Genomic DNA, 16,390 nt, shown 5'->3' on the forward strand with positions numbered 1-16,390 from the left:
AAATGCCTTCTGGAAGTCCATATCCACCACATCTACTGGTTCCCCTTTATCCACCCTGTTTGTTACATCCTCAAAAAGAACTCCAGCAAATTTATCAAACATGACTTCCCCTTCAGAAATCCATGCTGACTCTGCTTGACCAAATTTTGCTTTTCCAAATGTCCTGCTACTGTATTTTTCCAAAATGAATTGTCTTAATGCTTGACTAGTATGGCTTCAAGAGGAAAGCTTTTACACAGCCAGTATTGTTGCAAAGTTAAATTCCTCAAAAGTAATTCACCAGTGAAGATTACTGCAGCTGAAAACTTGTCTTTCTCTATGCGGTGGTCCAAACTGCTTCTTTCCATGTATTTATCTAAAGCATTAAACAATATATAGAGTACATAACTGAAACAAATGTACACCCTATACTATGACTATCTTAGCAGCAGTCATACAGTTCTGTTATTCTTGCAGGGCCAACTATAATAGTTTATATCCACTGTGATGGATAGAACAGCTAAGCCAATGGGAGGACTGTACAGTAATGGAGCACAACTCTATTGTTGGTATCTATCTTCTCTGACTTAGGAAATGAATCACAACCCAAGCTGGCATTATGGCTTTCCTAATATATTGACTTACCTTTGATGACTGACAAGTAGTACTCTGCAAAAAACAGTATTTTGGGGCATCAACCATGTTTTCGAAGTGAATGCTGTCCACGACAAAGGAAATCAAACTTCATGCCAAATGTGGCAGGGAAAACCCAGCTACACTTACCCTTTCTTTGGATTGCAGACATTCAAAATGCCTTGTGTGCAACATACTCAACTTGTGAATTCGGAAAGTCCATTGTACAATGACACTCCACTGACATCTAAACCTATTGTAGGAAATTTAGCGATTTTGCAACCAGGTTTTTGGTACTATTTCACAAACCTGGTCGGCAGAAATTTCTGTGATGTTTGGTGGCTTTCAAATACCGCTGGAGGATCGCTGCCGTGCAACTCAATAAATCGCTTCGCCAAAAATTTGGCTCTGTGCACACCCATGTTTTGCACAAAAAAAAAGACAGGGAAAAAGCTGTGTTGCAGCCCTCGGTTCAACGCTGATTTTTACCGCAGCGCAAATTAAACCTTGAATTTACAGCCCGATAATGGCAATGGTAATTTTGGCAAAAAAAATACCTTTATTGCCAAGAACCGAATTTCTAGCCCGTTCTATTTAGCAGAAATTAGAGGTGATGAAATACAACTAGCAGAACTTTTGATTTAAGTACTCCTCTTTTGTCAACAGATTGCTCTTGAATTGCATTAGTCAATTTGTTCAAAGATACCAGGTGTGCTGGGAGATTAAAATTTTGTCTATGACATCGTGCACAGCCACTATTTTTCCCCTCATGATCTTTTTAAACAGTGTTCATTCTTTTCAAGTAACTCATCTGGCAATTCATTCTGGCTTTCTGTCTATACAAACATCACTGATGTAAATTTCAAATTTATGTCTAGAAGGTGCATGGACACCAGCTGCTTCAGGTACTTAAGTGATTGTTTTGGCTTCAGCCCATTTACTTCCAGTAACTGAACATGCTTCTTAATGACTTGATCAATGACTATGACCGTTGCAAATTCTAATGAATGTTTCACCTGCAGTAAATTGTACAGCATAAAGATGTGGAGCAAGAGAGCTTCATACACAATCTTAGAGACACACCATTATCTGCCAATAAAAAGCTTTTTATTTATTGTCTTACAAGAATTTTGATTTTCCCAATACGTTCAACCTCCATTTTGTACAGCTCTCCTGAAGATTCACAACATAAAAATACTTTTTTATAACATGACGCAGGGTGGCACTGCCCTATCAAACAAGATACATCAACATCTTGCAATAGCGTGAGGTTTATGTTAATAAATGCCCCTCATTTTGGAGGAGCAAATGTAGATAAGCTAACTAGTAATGGATTAAACAACTTCTGTTTATTTCAGCATTCTCCATATTATTCCAGGGCAATCCAGTAACTCAGCAGAAGGGCATTTTAAAATAATGGCTGAGAGAAGCTCCATAGTTTCCAAGCAGGTTGAACCTCCCTTATCTGGAACCCTTGGGACCTGGCCTGTTCTGGATAAGGGATTTTTCTGGACGAGGGGTAGTTACAGTAAATTAGATGGTACAGGTACTAAACAAGGGGATATCGGGACAGGCTGGCTGGCTAGCGAGTGCGGCAGAGAGATCATAGTTGCGGGGGGGGTGGGGGGCGGAAAAGAGGCCAGTGATTGCAGAAGTCGGCAGCGAGAAAGGACTTCAATTTGTTCATGTCAGAGTTCTGTGCATGCGCCACCCCCGATGGCCAGGAATGGTTCTGGATGAGGGGTGGTTCTGGATAACGGAGGGTCAACCTGTACGCCTTTCTATACTTTCCACTTTTGGGTATATCCCACATTAGTTTTTGTTGGCAAATTAATTAACTTTAAGGAAAGTTTAATGCATTCTGATTCTTTGCACCCATCATCCTTTTATTGTTGCAAATCATAAATTACAGAAATTATAAAACATTACATGGATGAAGCCAGTAAGTACAAGGACAATGGTGATCAAAATCCAGACAAGTAGTGTTCAAGAATGCCAAGTATCAATTCCTTGAATGTTCTATTCCTGCAAAAAGATTTTTCACAAATCAAAAACACAATTTTTTTCAAACACACTAAAGTTATTTTGACATGACAAATCAGAAGGAATAAGTTACATTCTTATCTACACTAGTTATTAAAAAATATAAATTCTGTAGCTGTTCCTAATGATCATGGTCCACAACCAGTGAAGGCAAGAACAGGGTGTTGTCACTCCCTCCCCCCCCATTTTTGGAGCACGACTGTCCTGTTCCCACCAGATGGGAGGTCTCAAAACTCAAAATGGTAGCATGCTTGCCTCAAACTCAAGATTGAGAGTTCATGCTCTACTCCAAGACTACAGCACATATACTACACTAACTCAAATGCACTGGATAGGACAAACTGTTGAGCATTAAAGATTTCATGGCATTATTTCAAAGTTTTTCTAATTTGATTTCATACTTCCTCAAACACCAGATTAATTGGTTACCTTGTTGCTACTTGTCAGATCTTATTGCATGCAAAAAGGCCGTTGCCTGCATAAATGTACATGATATTTCTGAACAGTGGCAAACTTTACATATCTAAATAAAAATGTTTAATTGGAACAATTATTACAAGCATAGTTAGTAACTTTCAAAAGGGAATTGGATCTATACTTGAAAAGGAAACATTTTCAGGGATACGAGGAAAGAGCAGGGGAGTGGGACTAATTGGATAGCTCTATTGAAGAGCTGGCAGACATGGGCCAAATGATCTCATTCTGTGCTGTGTTCTATGAATAGACTCGTCATTGGTTACAGTTGGAATATATGGCCAAATGTTACTTTAACAAGCAAATCACAGAAACAATATGAATATTCTTCCTATGAATGTGAAAAGTTTGAGTAGTTTTACAAAATTCATGATTGCATACTGTACAAGAAACAATTATCACTTCAATTCTATGCATCAGGTCATACATTTGCACTGCTGATTAAGCTCCTGCCTGACAAGGACGGAGAAATAACTCCAATCACAAATTTAAAAGTTTGAAAACGAGTATGATACATAATTTATGATTTAAAAAAACATTAGAACGTTACTTGTACAAATTCCAAGTGTTTTTCCGTACCCGAAAGTAAAATGATTCTCCAGATGTACTGACATTTATGCCAATTCCTGCTCCTGGAATTCCCTAAAATAAACAAATACAATTTATTGATACTGTAGCTGCTGCACAAATAACATTAATCTGTTCAACTAATTTGGTCAAACTCTGATTTCTTTTTTAAATTATTTCCAAGACTAGAATAGAAAAAATGTACTTTAAACTGCACAGGAGGTGGCACTTTTCTTTCAAATTACAGCAAGAATAAAAGGGACTTTCCAGTTGGGATACAAAACACCAACATTTTTTGCTTTGAATTTTAGAGATTCCACCCATTCTGTATTGGCCACCAAACAGCTGGTCTTTCTTAGAAGCTGTCCAATGATGGAACAGGATTATTAGGAGCTAGGTGGTCGTGATTTAAAGCCAATCTTTGGGTTGAAGCATATAATGCAGACGGACACCAGTGCATTGTCAGAGATGATCTCCTTTGCAGATGCCCATTTATCTGCTACAGTGCGTTCAGGGACACTGAAGGCAACGGTGCCATTACCACAGCATAGGCGGAGATTAACAAACTCATTACAAAGCAGGGCCAAACCTGAGCCTTCGTTTTCAACGAGTCCTGGACAGGCACAACAGTATACTAAAAAACAGATCAACTGCTTTGCAAGATCTTGGTGCTACATCTGCCTACAAAAAGTCATTGCACTTCAAAAGCAACTCGCTGTGTGCAAAATACTGATGTTTTTGAGACCTGATGCCTGCAGGCTCAAGGGGCCATCTGGCCTACTCCTGCTCCTATTTATGTGAATAGTCTTAATTACTGCCAAGCAACCTCTCTGGCACTGAAAATTTACTTCTACAAGTATGGAATCTCATTCCTTCAGATTTTAAGCATTGTTGCAGTTTAACATTTTTAAAATTACTTTTTGTCTCTATCTCTCTTAATCCCATGTTTCTTTTGTTTTCTACTTATGATTTTACATTGAATTAAATAATCTTACTTATACATGAGTGAGTCTGATTGAAGAGACAGACTGTTTCTTGCTCGGTTTACGCACCACAGGTGGCCTGTAGAGGGCGCTACGCAAAAAAAAGATCTCCAATCATCGTAAGTTGCCACGCAAAAGCTCAAGAGTCTGGGCAGCTGCAAGGGCAATGAAGATTTCCGCCATTGGCCGCAAAATCGTGTCAATTATCTCCCCCTTTGTCGGCAATTTAAAACAGATGCGGAAAGCTGGAATGGGTGAGATTTTCAATGTTTTCAAGTGTTTGACAACCCCCCTCACCCATCATTTCTCCAGATGTGCAATTTCTTAAGCATTGCTTTGTTAATGATTCAGTTTATTCCTTTCCTGAGAAAAATAAAGTGCAGATAAGAAAACTCCTTTCTTTTGCTCCCATGACCAATGTTCTCCCTCCCTTCTATTCTTACTTGATCTCCATGCACAGAAATCAGGATTAACTGGACAGCAATTAGAAGCAGGAACCTCAGTCAATTTTCTCCCCCACCGCCCCCCAAACTTGGAAAGGTAACTAGTGCTCTAACCAGTGCATCAGCTGAGATCAACAAACTCAAAGAGCAGGAGTAAATCCTGGGACATTTCTCTTTTGCAATGGTTCAGCCAGTCATTTCCCTGGACAAGAGTCCACTCTCAAAAAATGTAAAAAAGGTTACTCATCTCTGCTATTTGCAGGATCATGCTGCTATATCTGCCTACATAACGTCACCGTGCTTGAAAAATAATCGGAGTTTGGGAGAACTGATGAGGTGCTATACAAATGTAAGTCTTTATTTTTTTTTAAACTATTTTAACTGGTAACGTTGCTTTGTAAACATTCTCTTTGCAAAATGCATTAAGTATGAGCAATGATGAAAAAAATGTTTCTCCCGACAGGATCCAAAGCACTGACAATCCCTTTGCTTTGGGTTTGAGAGAGAATATCATCTTCCCCTTTGTGTTGGCCATTTAAGACACAGTCGGTCTTAAATGGGCAAAGCTGGAAGGGGTACAGAACAAGGCTTTCAATGCATGGAAGTATTTGATCCCTTCACATACCTCAATGTTTCTCCAGGTGTACTATTTAAGCATTTCCTTAGTTTAATCCATTCCTGAGAAAAAATTTACAAAATGTTATTTAAAATTTACAATATACTTCCAAGAAAGCAGGAATGGGGTACTGAAGTTGCATGTTCAGCCATGAACTCATTGAATGGCGGTGCAGGCTCGAAGGGCCGAATGGCGTACTCCTGCACCTATTTTCTATGTTTCAATACTTTTTCAACAGATGGAGATTTTACACTTCCAAATTCATCTGTGCAGGTGTTATTGATTTTAAAATCTTGCCTGTAATAATGCATTAAATTCAACAAAGTATTAGCAGATGATAATCTTCCTTTGAACAGGATCTAAAGCCCTGGTACAACCTCAGGCTTTATATTTAGAAGAAAGTGATCTGGCCTTCTGCATTAGCTACATAGGGCAATTTGAAGTAGCACTTCAACAAGAGAACACAATTTTTTTGTTCTCTTGACCAATTTCCTCCCTTCTTCAGCTGTCAACACCTATCTGAGCACAATTCCAAGGTCGCTGGGCTCCTTCTGATATCCTGAACAAGTGGACAATGTTCATTTGCATCAGCAGTTATCCAATGGCAGGGATATCAAACCAGGTCAAAATGATGAAAACCCCATAGAGGATACCCAGTGCTTTGCAAAGTCTGATAGTTATCCAAAACACAAGATCTCAGTTAGTTACGGTGAACTTTGCACTCTACTTCGAACAGTTATTCTATTTTTTCCCCTCCCAAGATTACAGTTCATAACAGAATACATCTGTTCCTCACGACAGGATCCAAAGCACCGACAGTCCGTTTGCTTTGGGTTTGAGAGAGAAAATGATCTACCCTCCTGTGTTGGCCACCTAAGACACTGCCCGTCTTATATGGGCAATGATGGAAGGGGAGGCAAAGCAACAAAATCCAAATTGAGACACCTGATTCACTCGGCCCTGCCCCTCCATACCTCATGTCACATTTTCCAGATGTATGTTTCTTATGCCCACTCATTTCTGGTTGTTTATTCCATTCCTCTGCAAATGGAGAAAATAAAGTTGCAGATTTAATAGCAAACTACCAAATTTAGGTCTTCGTAATCAATTCAAGAAATTACAATGAATCTGGAAATCTTGGATTTGAATCTTCATAGATGTTATTTGATTTAAAAGCTGGCTTGTAATGATGAATTAAGAAGGACAACTAGAAAGAAAGATGTTCCTCCCGACAAGTTCCAAAGCATCGACAATCCATTTGCATTGGGTTTGAGAGAATATTATCTTCCCCTTTGTGTTGGGCATTTAAGATACTGGCCCAGAAATTGCGGTCGAAGGTTTCCGACCTGAAAAATGTCTGAATTTACCTGGTGATCCCAGAGGTACATAGATTTGTGGTCCTAGGCCTCTACACAAAGGCCTGCATATCTCAGGGACCTAAACACTTTGTATGCATCCCTGGAACAACGTGGGCAGACTCAACCAAAGTAGGGAGATCCCCATTCATACTTATGGTGAGGTCCATGGAACTCACCATAAGTATGAATGGGAATACCTCCAAAACACACAAGAACTTTAAAAAAATTAAAAATCATGTATTTAAAATCAAAATGGAATTCAATTTTTTTTAAAAACAAAAAATTAATTTTGAATAAATTTACATATTAAGGGTCTAAAAATAAGCTTACCTTATTTAAATGTTTGAATTATTGAATTCAAAAAAAATTGTCCTTTAAAAAGTCTTGCACTAATAAAAGCAGGCCATGCACCTGCTTTTGTCAGTCCTAAGAATTTCAAGGGCATATACTGAGTGAATAGCCCAACTCTCCATCCACGGAAGTCCTTTACTTCTGGGATGCATGCAATCGGTCAAGAGGCTTCGCATACCTAAACCCGGAACTTGCATGTGCACATCATACACTCCTGTAGGGACTGGAAATTCAGGGCCACTGTTTTTAATGGGCAAAGCTGGAAGGAGCAAAGAAATAAGAGCTTTTTGATGCATTCAGATATTTGAATTTTTCTTCTTCCCATAACTCTTATTTTTCCAGGTATACATTTTGCTTTAGATTGGAGAGAAAAATGATCTGTCCTACTCCATTGGTCTTAAATGTCACATCTAGAAAGTAGCATATGGAGGAGAACAGAAATTTTTCCTCCTCGCCAATTGTTCCCCCATCTCTTCTCTTCCTTCAACGGCAGACATTTACTGGGTAGACTTCCAGACACTGGACATCTGGTACCTTACACAAGTGGCTAGTTCTCATAAGTGTCAGCAAGGGGCACCAAGGAGAATTCAATCTTATCCTCAACTAACAACTATCCACATACTTATCAAGAAGCTTAACTTTGGATAGTGATCAGGGAGAGAACCCAGATTAATTTTCTCCACCCTAACCCAGGGGCATGGAAGGCCTTACTGCCACATTGGCTTGGACCAGCTAACCCATAAGACCAAGAATCAAACCTGGAATCTTTCCTCTGACATGACTCATACACTTGTTAAGCAAGCAGCATTTCTAAAAACAAATGTGACCATTCATACCTCACTGTACAGTATTCATCCAACTTTAAGACATTCTGATCATATTCACCACTCCTATCAAATGTATGTACTGCCTGTGTAAACACAAAAAAAAAATCAGGTCACCAGTGAAGAATATGGAGTTAACACACCACTAAAAATTCTTGGTTTAAATATTGTGTGCATCAAATTCCAACAGTTCCATGTGATGCCTGTTGTCTATTTTCAACTATTTACCAGGGTTTTCAACTGTATGTAACTGTTTAGCACTCAGCACATGTTATGGTAAAGTTTTATGGATTTCTGTTTGGTTGAGCTCGGCACAGAGCATGTCAGAACATAGCTCAGGTCACATACCTGCAGTCATGAAATTTATGACATCCACAGCTCTCCATTCAGAAACAAGTCCAAACTGGCCTACAATAGTACAACGGTCACCAACATAAAACTACCTATAGAACACACACAAGCAAGGTTTCACCCAGAGCTTTGCAATTCTAATGGTAGTCAATTGAAACACAAAATGTGGAGAGAGGATTGGTTAAAGGACACAAAACAGTAGTAATAAACAGGTTGTTTTCAGGTTGGCAGGCTGTTACTAGTGGGGTGCCGACCAGTGCTTGGGTCTCAGCTACTTACAATCTACATTAATTACTAAAATGAAGGGATTGAGTGTAATGTAGGGGGGAGTTCCCCCTGGTGTCCTGGGGCCAATATTTATCGCTCAATCAACATCACAAACAGATAATCTGTTCATTATCACAATGCTGTCTGTGGGAGCTTGTTGTGTGCAAATTGGCTGCCGCTTTTCCTACATTATAATAGTGACTACACTTTACAAAAAAAGTCCTTCATTGGCTGTAAAGCGCTTTGGGACGTCCGTCCGGTGGTCATGAAAAGCACTATATACATGCGAGTCTTTCTTTTAAAGTCGATGCAAAGGCAGGACTGCCGGTGGTTGGGTGTAGGCAGGGAGGGAGATTGCAGAGTTCTCAGAGGGCTGTAAGAGGTTAGAGATGAAGGGGCAAGGCCCTGCAGGGATGAGAAACTGCATGTCTCTTGACTAACTAAGCAATCGCTCATAGACCACCACACCCCCCCCGGATGAGACCGTACCTGGAGTATTGTGTAGTTTTGGACACCTTACCCAAGGAAGAGGGAGTGCAACGAAGGTTCACCAGACTGATTTCTGGGATTGAGGGGCAGGCAGGGGGAGAAACGGGACGGCAGAGTGAAAACAATTTCTCATTGGACAGAGTTTAGAAACATAGAAAATAGGTGCAGGAGCAGGCCATTCGAGCCTGCACCACCATTCAATATGATCATGCAACTTCAGTACCCCATTCCTGCTTTCTCTCCATACCCCTTGATCCCTTTAGCCGCAAGGACCACATCCAACTCCCTTTTGAATATATCTAACGAACTTGCCTCAACAACTTTGTGGTAGAGAATTTCACAGGGGTTCACAATTCTGAGTGAAGAAGTTTCTCCTCATCTCGGTCCTAAATGGCTTACCCCTTATCCTTAGGCTGTGACCCCTGGTTCTGAACTTCCCTATCAGGAACATTCTTCCTGTATCTAACCTGTCCAACCCCATCAAAATTTTACATGTTTCTGAGATCCCCTCTCATTCTTCTAAATTCAAGTGAATATAAGCCTAGTCGATCCAGTCTTTCTTCATATGTCAGTCCTGCCATCCCAGGAATCAGTCTGGCGAACCTTCACTGCACTCCCTCAACAGAAGAATGACATGTGATCTCATTGAAACATTCTTACAGGGCTTGACAGGTGCAGGGAGGATGTTTCCCCTGGCTGGGGAGTCCAGAACCAGGGAGCACAGTCTCAGAATAAGGGGCCAGCCATTTAGGACTGAGATAAGGAGAAATTTCTGCACTCGAGGGTAATGAATCGCTGGCATTCTCTGCCCCAGAGGGTTGTGGAGGCTCAGTCGTTGAGTACATTCAAGACAGATCAATAGATTTTGGGATATTAAGGGAATCAAGTGATATGGGGATAGTGCAGGAAAGTGGTGTTGAGATAGAAGATCAGCCATTATCTTATTAAATGGCAGTGCAGACTCGAGGGGCCAAATGGCCTACTCCTGCTCCTATTTCTTAAGTACCCATGTTTGCTGATGATACAAAGCTAGGTAGGAAAGTAAGCTGTGAAGACAGCAGAGTTTGGTAAGGGATATAAACCAGTTAAGTGAGTGGGCAGTAAGGTGGCAGATGGGAATACCTGTATAATGTGGGGAAATGAGGTTACTCACTTTGGTTGGAATAGAAAAACAGAATATTTTTGAAATTGTGAGAAACTATGAAATGTTGGGGTTCAGAAAGATTTGGATGTCCTCGTACAGGAAATGCAGAGTTAGCATGCAGGTGTAGTAATTAGGAAGGCAAACGGCATGTTGGCCTTTTAATACAAGGGTGTTGGGAGTACAAGAGCAAGGACGTTTTGCTACAATTGTACAGAGCTTTGTTGAGACCAGACCTAGAATACCGTGCATAGTTTTGGTCTCCTTATCTGAGGAAGGATATACTTGCCTTAGAGGCAGTGCAGAAGGTTGTCCTATGAGATTAGATTGAATCTATACTCAAGTTTAAAAAAGAGGGGATCGCACTGAAATGTCTAAAATTCTTGAGAGCTTGATAGGGTAGATGCTGTTTCTCCTAATTGGAGAATCTAGAACTAGGCAGCATAGTCTCAGGATAAGGGGTAGGCCATTTAGGACCAAAGAGGAGAAATGTCTTCACTCAGAAGGTTGTAAATCATTGGAATTTTCTATGCCAGAGGGCTATGGATGCTCAGTCCTAGAGTATATTCGAGGCTGAGGTTGGTAAGATTTTTGGACTCTAGGGGAATCAAAGAATATGGAGAATCAGGCAGGAAAGTGGAGCTAAGATAAAATATACACCATGATCTTAATGAATGGCAGAGCAGGCTCAAAGGACCATATGATCTACTCCTGCTCCTATTTCTTATGTTCTTATCTCAGTTTGTTAAGGTGAACTCCACAGAGTTTGAACAGTTATTCTATTTTTTTTTAAAGATAATTACTGTTCATAACAGAATACATCTGTTCCTCACGACAGGATCCAAAGCACCGACAGTCCATTTGCTTTGGGTTTGAGTGAGAAAATGATCTACCCTCCTGTGTTGGTCACCCAAGACATTGCCTGTCTTAGATGGACAATGATGGAAGGGGGGAGGCAAAGTAACAGAATCCAAACCTTTGAGGCATACAATTCACCTGGCCCCACCCCACCATACCTCATGGCACATTTTCCAGATATATGTTGCTTACGCCCATCCTCATTCCAGATTCTGTTTATTCCATTCCTCTGCAAACGGAGAAAATAAAGTTACAGATATGATACAAATTTGGTAGATTCCTGTTTTCAATCAATTCAACAAAATGACTATTAATCTGGAAATCTTGCATTTGAATCTACAAGATGCAATTTGATTTAAACGTTAGCTTGCAATAATGAACTAAGGACAAATAGAAAAATGTTACTCCCGACAGGATCCAAAGCAACAAGACCCTTTTGCTTTGGGTTTGAGAGAGAAAATTATCTACCCTTATGTGTTGGCCACCTAAGACACTGCCCGTCTTAGATGGGCAAAGCTGAAAAGGGACACATGGACATTTATACCAAACGGTGGATCCAGTTGATTAATTAATATTGAAGTAGCCATTCATCAATACAATAGATCCCATACATTTCCTGTATATAAAAACAAAACATACCACTTTAAAACCAACTGACCCAAGAGAATAAATTGGGCTGCTAAAAAAAAACAAGATTCATTTCCTTTTTACGTTGATCCATGCTGAGGCTCTACCGCTGACCGAGTTGAGATTTACCAACTCAGCAAAAACCAGGCATCAAATCTGGGCCTTGCATTATGGCCCGTCTAAATTACATTTAAAATGTAGTTATGCAGGGAAACAAGACGGCCAACCCACAACCAGTAAAAAGTATAATTACCAGTTAATAAAACAAAAAATGCTGGAAATCTCAGCGGGTCAGGCCGAGGCCGTGTGTCCCGAGCAGGCGGCCTCGTGTTATCTGATCCACCGGTTAGTCACGATCCGGTGCCGGTGCCGCCGCCGCCGCGCACACACACACACACACACACACACACACAGACAGACAGAGCCCGGGACACACCAGCACCGAGAAGCGGCTCGGATTTAAGTCCGTGCGAACAACAATCTCGGGAACACGAGCGTACTCACAACTCGCTACTAACCGCCATCGCCGTAGGGAGAGAAAGGGCTGGGCGCCTGTGCTCCGCCTCCTCTTATGGTTCGTGGATGGGCGGGGTCACGTTAACCCCGCCTCCGCCGTGTGCTGTGGTGGGCGGGGTTACGTGGCCCTGCCTCCTGTGACGGCGCTGGCTCGGGGCGGACGCGATTGACAGGCTGCAGCAGCCCCTCCATTACCTGCTCCAGCAGGTTAGGCGGCCAGTTTGCTTTTCTCGTGTGTTAGCTGGCACTTTGACAAAAAAAATTACCAGAACTCAAGATGCATAAGTCATCTTCCGCGACCGGTGGGCATTGCAGGGAATAGAGTATCTGGGTGACACAGACAACAATAGTATGATTTAAATTATAAGTATCCATTTTAGTTCAAATTATATTAACATTTTTCTATTAGTTGTCATCATCATAGGCAGTCCCGAGGATGACTTGCTTCCACGTCAAAAAGTTCACAGGTGTTTCAATGAAGGACCTAAAATTCCAGGTCACGAACTACATCTTGAGGGGTGGAAGATGTCTGTGCGTGGATTTTTTTTAACGTGTGGTGGTCGTTGCACACCCGCCACCACACGGGCTTGACAGAGCTAGGGCTTGGTCCAGTGGCAAGGATTAACCAAGACGACTGGAGACAAGCTCTGCTGCATGGACCTAGCGCGCACACATATCGCAGTGTGGGCTGGTCCGTGCTGCCCCTGGGCCCTCAGCTCTTCTGGGCCCCGATCACGTCCCTCTACAATCTCTCGCTGCTGCTTCGCCCCAACCTCGCCGCTCCTGCTGTACTCCAAACACCGACCTGGATCTTGATGACGTTCCTCTTCACTGCTGTCGCTCTCCTGCTCCAGCACATGCTGCTCCCTGGAGTGGTATGCCGCCACACTGCTCCTTCCGGCCCCCGGCCTGCGAGCACATTGGAGCAGGCTATTGGTTGTACATCATCACGAGATGGCACTTGCAGAATTATTTTGATGTCAACCCAGTGTCACCCAAAAATAGGCACGCCCCCCCCTGGAGGAAAAAGGCTGAGAGGAAACAGCAGAGGCTCTGGCCACAATTTCCCAATCCTCCTTACATTTGGAAATGGTGCAGTTAGTCTGGAGAGTATATTATATAACAGAATTACTGAAGGAAGATTTTTTTAAAGGATTAACTATGGACCAGTTTCTTTATCAAAAAAGTAAAATATGGCAAATGCTGGAAATCTGAAATAAAAGCACTCAGCAGGTCAGATGGCCAGTTAGTTTATCATCAGTTGTGGGCAAACTTAGAATCCATAATTCAACTAAAATCGGTGAGCATTTAGAAATGATTGCGTTAATCAAGGACCGCCAGCATAGATTTTCCAAAGGACAATCATGTTTACTAAATGTAATAGTTTTTTTATTTAAAGAAATGACAGATTGGATAAAGGAAATGCAGTAGATGTAGTATGGATTTTCAGCCTTTCAATGTCTTAATCCTATATGTCCACTGTTATGTATGGAGAAAGAGTCAGACTGAACACTGTGAGCTCAAAATAAAGTGTGACCTTAGTTTTTTATTGCAGGCCTCCAGAGTGCCTCTCCAACCTGTGAGGCCTCCTTAAATACCTGTTCTCCCAAATCCCTTGGGACTCCAGGGGATGAGCCCTCTGGTGGCTGTACAGAGTAAATACAAGTTTACATATATAACAACACTCGCCCCTCCCCCCCCCCCCCCCCCCCCGCCAAAGTCAACAATGTAACTATTTACAAGGTATGTCGATCTGGGGCCCTTCTTGCCCTGGTTGATCGTCTCGGTGTCAAAGCTGGTGTTGGTGAATCAACTGTTGGGCTCTCGTTGGGCTGCTGTGCAGCTGGCCTTGCTGGGCTGCCTGGTGTGGTGGGTCCTGCTGGGCTGCTGTGGATGATGGGTTCTGCTTCGTGGCCAACCGCAGTGCTGGTTGCCACTGGTGTGTATGTTGGGGGATCAAAGAAGGTAGGGTCCAAAGTGGGTTGCTCAGGATAGTCTGTAAATCTGAGTTTGATTTGGTCCAAGTGTTTCCGGTGAATGAGTCCATTTGAAAGTTTGACCCGAAACACCCTGCTTCCCTCTTTGGCCACGACAGTGCCGGGAAGCCACTTGGGACCTTGTCCAAAATTCAATACAAATACAGGATCATTGATTTCAATCTCATGTGACACATTTGCGCTATCATGGTATGCACTTTGTTGAAGCCGCCTGCTCTCTACCTGTTCATGTAGATCAGGGTGAACTAACAAGAGCCTTGTCTTGTGTAGTTCAGCAGGTGGGATCCCAATGAGCGAATGGGGTCTCGTGCGGTAGCTTTGCAGGACTCGGGATAGGCGAGTCTGCAGTGAGCCTTCCGTTACCCTATTCAAGCCCTGCTTGATGGTTTGCACTGCTCTCTCTGCCTGACCATTGGATGCTAGTTTAAACGGGGCAGATGTAACATGTTTGATCCCGTTGCGGGTCATGAATTTTTTGAACTCAGCACTGGCAAAACATGGCCCATTGTCGCTCACCAGGACATCGGGTAGGCCATGTGTGGCAAACATAAACTTAGCGGCGCCTCCCTAGGTACATTGCTTAACTGCGAGCATGTATTACATCTGTGCACGCAGGACTCTAAGTCCGCATCGATACCGGGCCACCACACGTGGGATCTGGCTATCGCTTTCATCATTACGATGCCTGGGAGGGTACTGTGGAGGTCACTGATGAAGGTGTCCCTGCCCTTCTTGGGAACCACTACTCGATTGCCCCACAGAAGGCAGTCTGCCTGTATAGACATTTCAACTTTGCGCCGCTGAAACAGCTTTATCTCTTTCTGTATTTCCACTGGGACACTGGACCAGCTCCCGTAAAGCACACAGTTTTTGACTAGGGACAATAAGGGGTCCTGGCTCGTCCAGGTTTTGATCTGCCGGGCAGTGACGGGTAATTGCTCACTCTCAAATGCTTCCATAACCATGACTAGATCTGCGGGCTGCGCCATTTCCACCCCCGTGGTGGGCAATGGCAGCCTACTGAGAGCATCGGTGCACTTTTCTGTGTCTGACCTGTGGCGGATGGCGTAGTTGTATGCGGACAACGTGAGCGCCCATCTCTGGATGCGGGCCGATGCATTAGTATTCATCCCCTTACTCTCGGAAAACAGGGATATGAATGGCCTGTGGTCAGTTTCCAATTCGAATTTTAGCCCAAACAGATATTGACGCATTTTCTTTACCCCATAGACACACGCTAGCACTTTTTCAATCATGCTGTAGGCTTTCTCAGCCTTAGACAGACTTCTGGATGCATAAGCAACCGGTTGCAATTTCCCAAAATCATTAGCTTGTTGCAATACACACCCAACGCTATGTGACGACGCATCACATGCTAGTACCAAACGCTTACATGGATCATACAACACAAGCAATTTGTTTGAGCATAACAGTTTTCTAGCTTTTATAAAGGCATTTTCTTGGCTTTTGCCCCATGCACATTCACCCCCTTTACGCAGTAAGACGTGCAGTGGTTCCAATCGTGTGCTGAGACCCGGTAAGAAGTTACCAAAATAGTTCAGAAGCCCTAGAAATGACCGCCATGTTCTGTGGCCTCGGTGCGTTCTCAATTGCCTCAGTCTTCGAATCGATGGGCCTGATGCCGTCCGCCACGATCCTCCTCCCCAGGAACTCCACTTCAGGCGCCAGGAAAACGCACTTCGAGCGTTTTAACCTGAGCCCCACGCGGTCGAGTCGACTAAGAACTTCCTCCAGGTTCTGCAGATGCTCGACTGTGTCCCGACCTGTAACCAAGATGTCGTCCTGGAAGACCACGGTGCGTGGGAACGACTTCAGTAAGCTTTCCATGTTTCTCTGGAATATCGCTGCCGCT

General features: G+C 42.7%; 1 long non-coding RNA gene and 4 other non-coding genes across 10 annotated transcripts; all 5 read right to left on the bottom strand.

The window, feature by feature from the left end:
• Window positions 1-1,697: 1,697 nt before the first annotated feature.
• Window positions 1,698-12,601, bottom strand: LOC139241585 (uncharacterized). Of its 6 annotated transcripts, none has more exons than XR_011588946.1 (8): window positions 12,509-12,594; window positions 11,536-11,606; window positions 8,284-8,357; window positions 6,713-6,779; window positions 5,748-5,800; window positions 4,977-5,042; window positions 3,709-3,771; window positions 1,698-2,637 (listed from the first exon to the last, which is right to left on the bottom strand). It is a non-coding gene; the product is annotated as an uncharacterized lncRNA (long non-coding RNA). The 6 variants fall into 6 exon arrangements; XR_011588943.1 differs by lacking the exon at window positions 4,977-5,042 and adding an exon at window positions 7,626-7,706; XR_011588941.1 differs by lacking the exon at window positions 4,977-5,042 and having other exon boundaries at window positions 12,523-12,601.
• On the bottom strand, window positions 5,568-5,686 carry LOC139252977 (small nucleolar RNA SNORA26). The gene has a single exon (XR_011591771.1). It is a non-coding gene; the product is annotated as a small nucleolar RNA SNORA26 (small nucleolar RNA).
• Window positions 6,522-6,640, bottom strand: LOC139252988 (small nucleolar RNA SNORA26). Its single transcript, XR_011591782.1, has one exon. It is a non-coding gene; the product is annotated as a small nucleolar RNA SNORA26 (small nucleolar RNA).
• On the bottom strand, window positions 11,340-11,458 carry LOC139253000 (small nucleolar RNA SNORA26). The gene has a single exon (XR_011591793.1). It is a non-coding gene; the product is annotated as a small nucleolar RNA SNORA26 (small nucleolar RNA).
• LOC139252966 (small nucleolar RNA SNORA26) lies at window positions 11,774-11,891 on the bottom strand. The gene has a single exon (XR_011591760.1). It is a non-coding gene; the product is annotated as a small nucleolar RNA SNORA26 (small nucleolar RNA).
• Window positions 12,602-16,390: the final 3,789 nt, after the last annotated feature.

Source organism: Pristiophorus japonicus, chromosome 2 (assembly GCF_044704955.1).
Source record: "Pristiophorus japonicus isolate sPriJap1 chromosome 2, sPriJap1.hap1, whole genome shotgun sequence".
NCBI classification, from domain to species: domain Eukaryota; kingdom Metazoa; phylum Chordata; class Chondrichthyes; family Pristiophoridae; genus Pristiophorus; species Pristiophorus japonicus.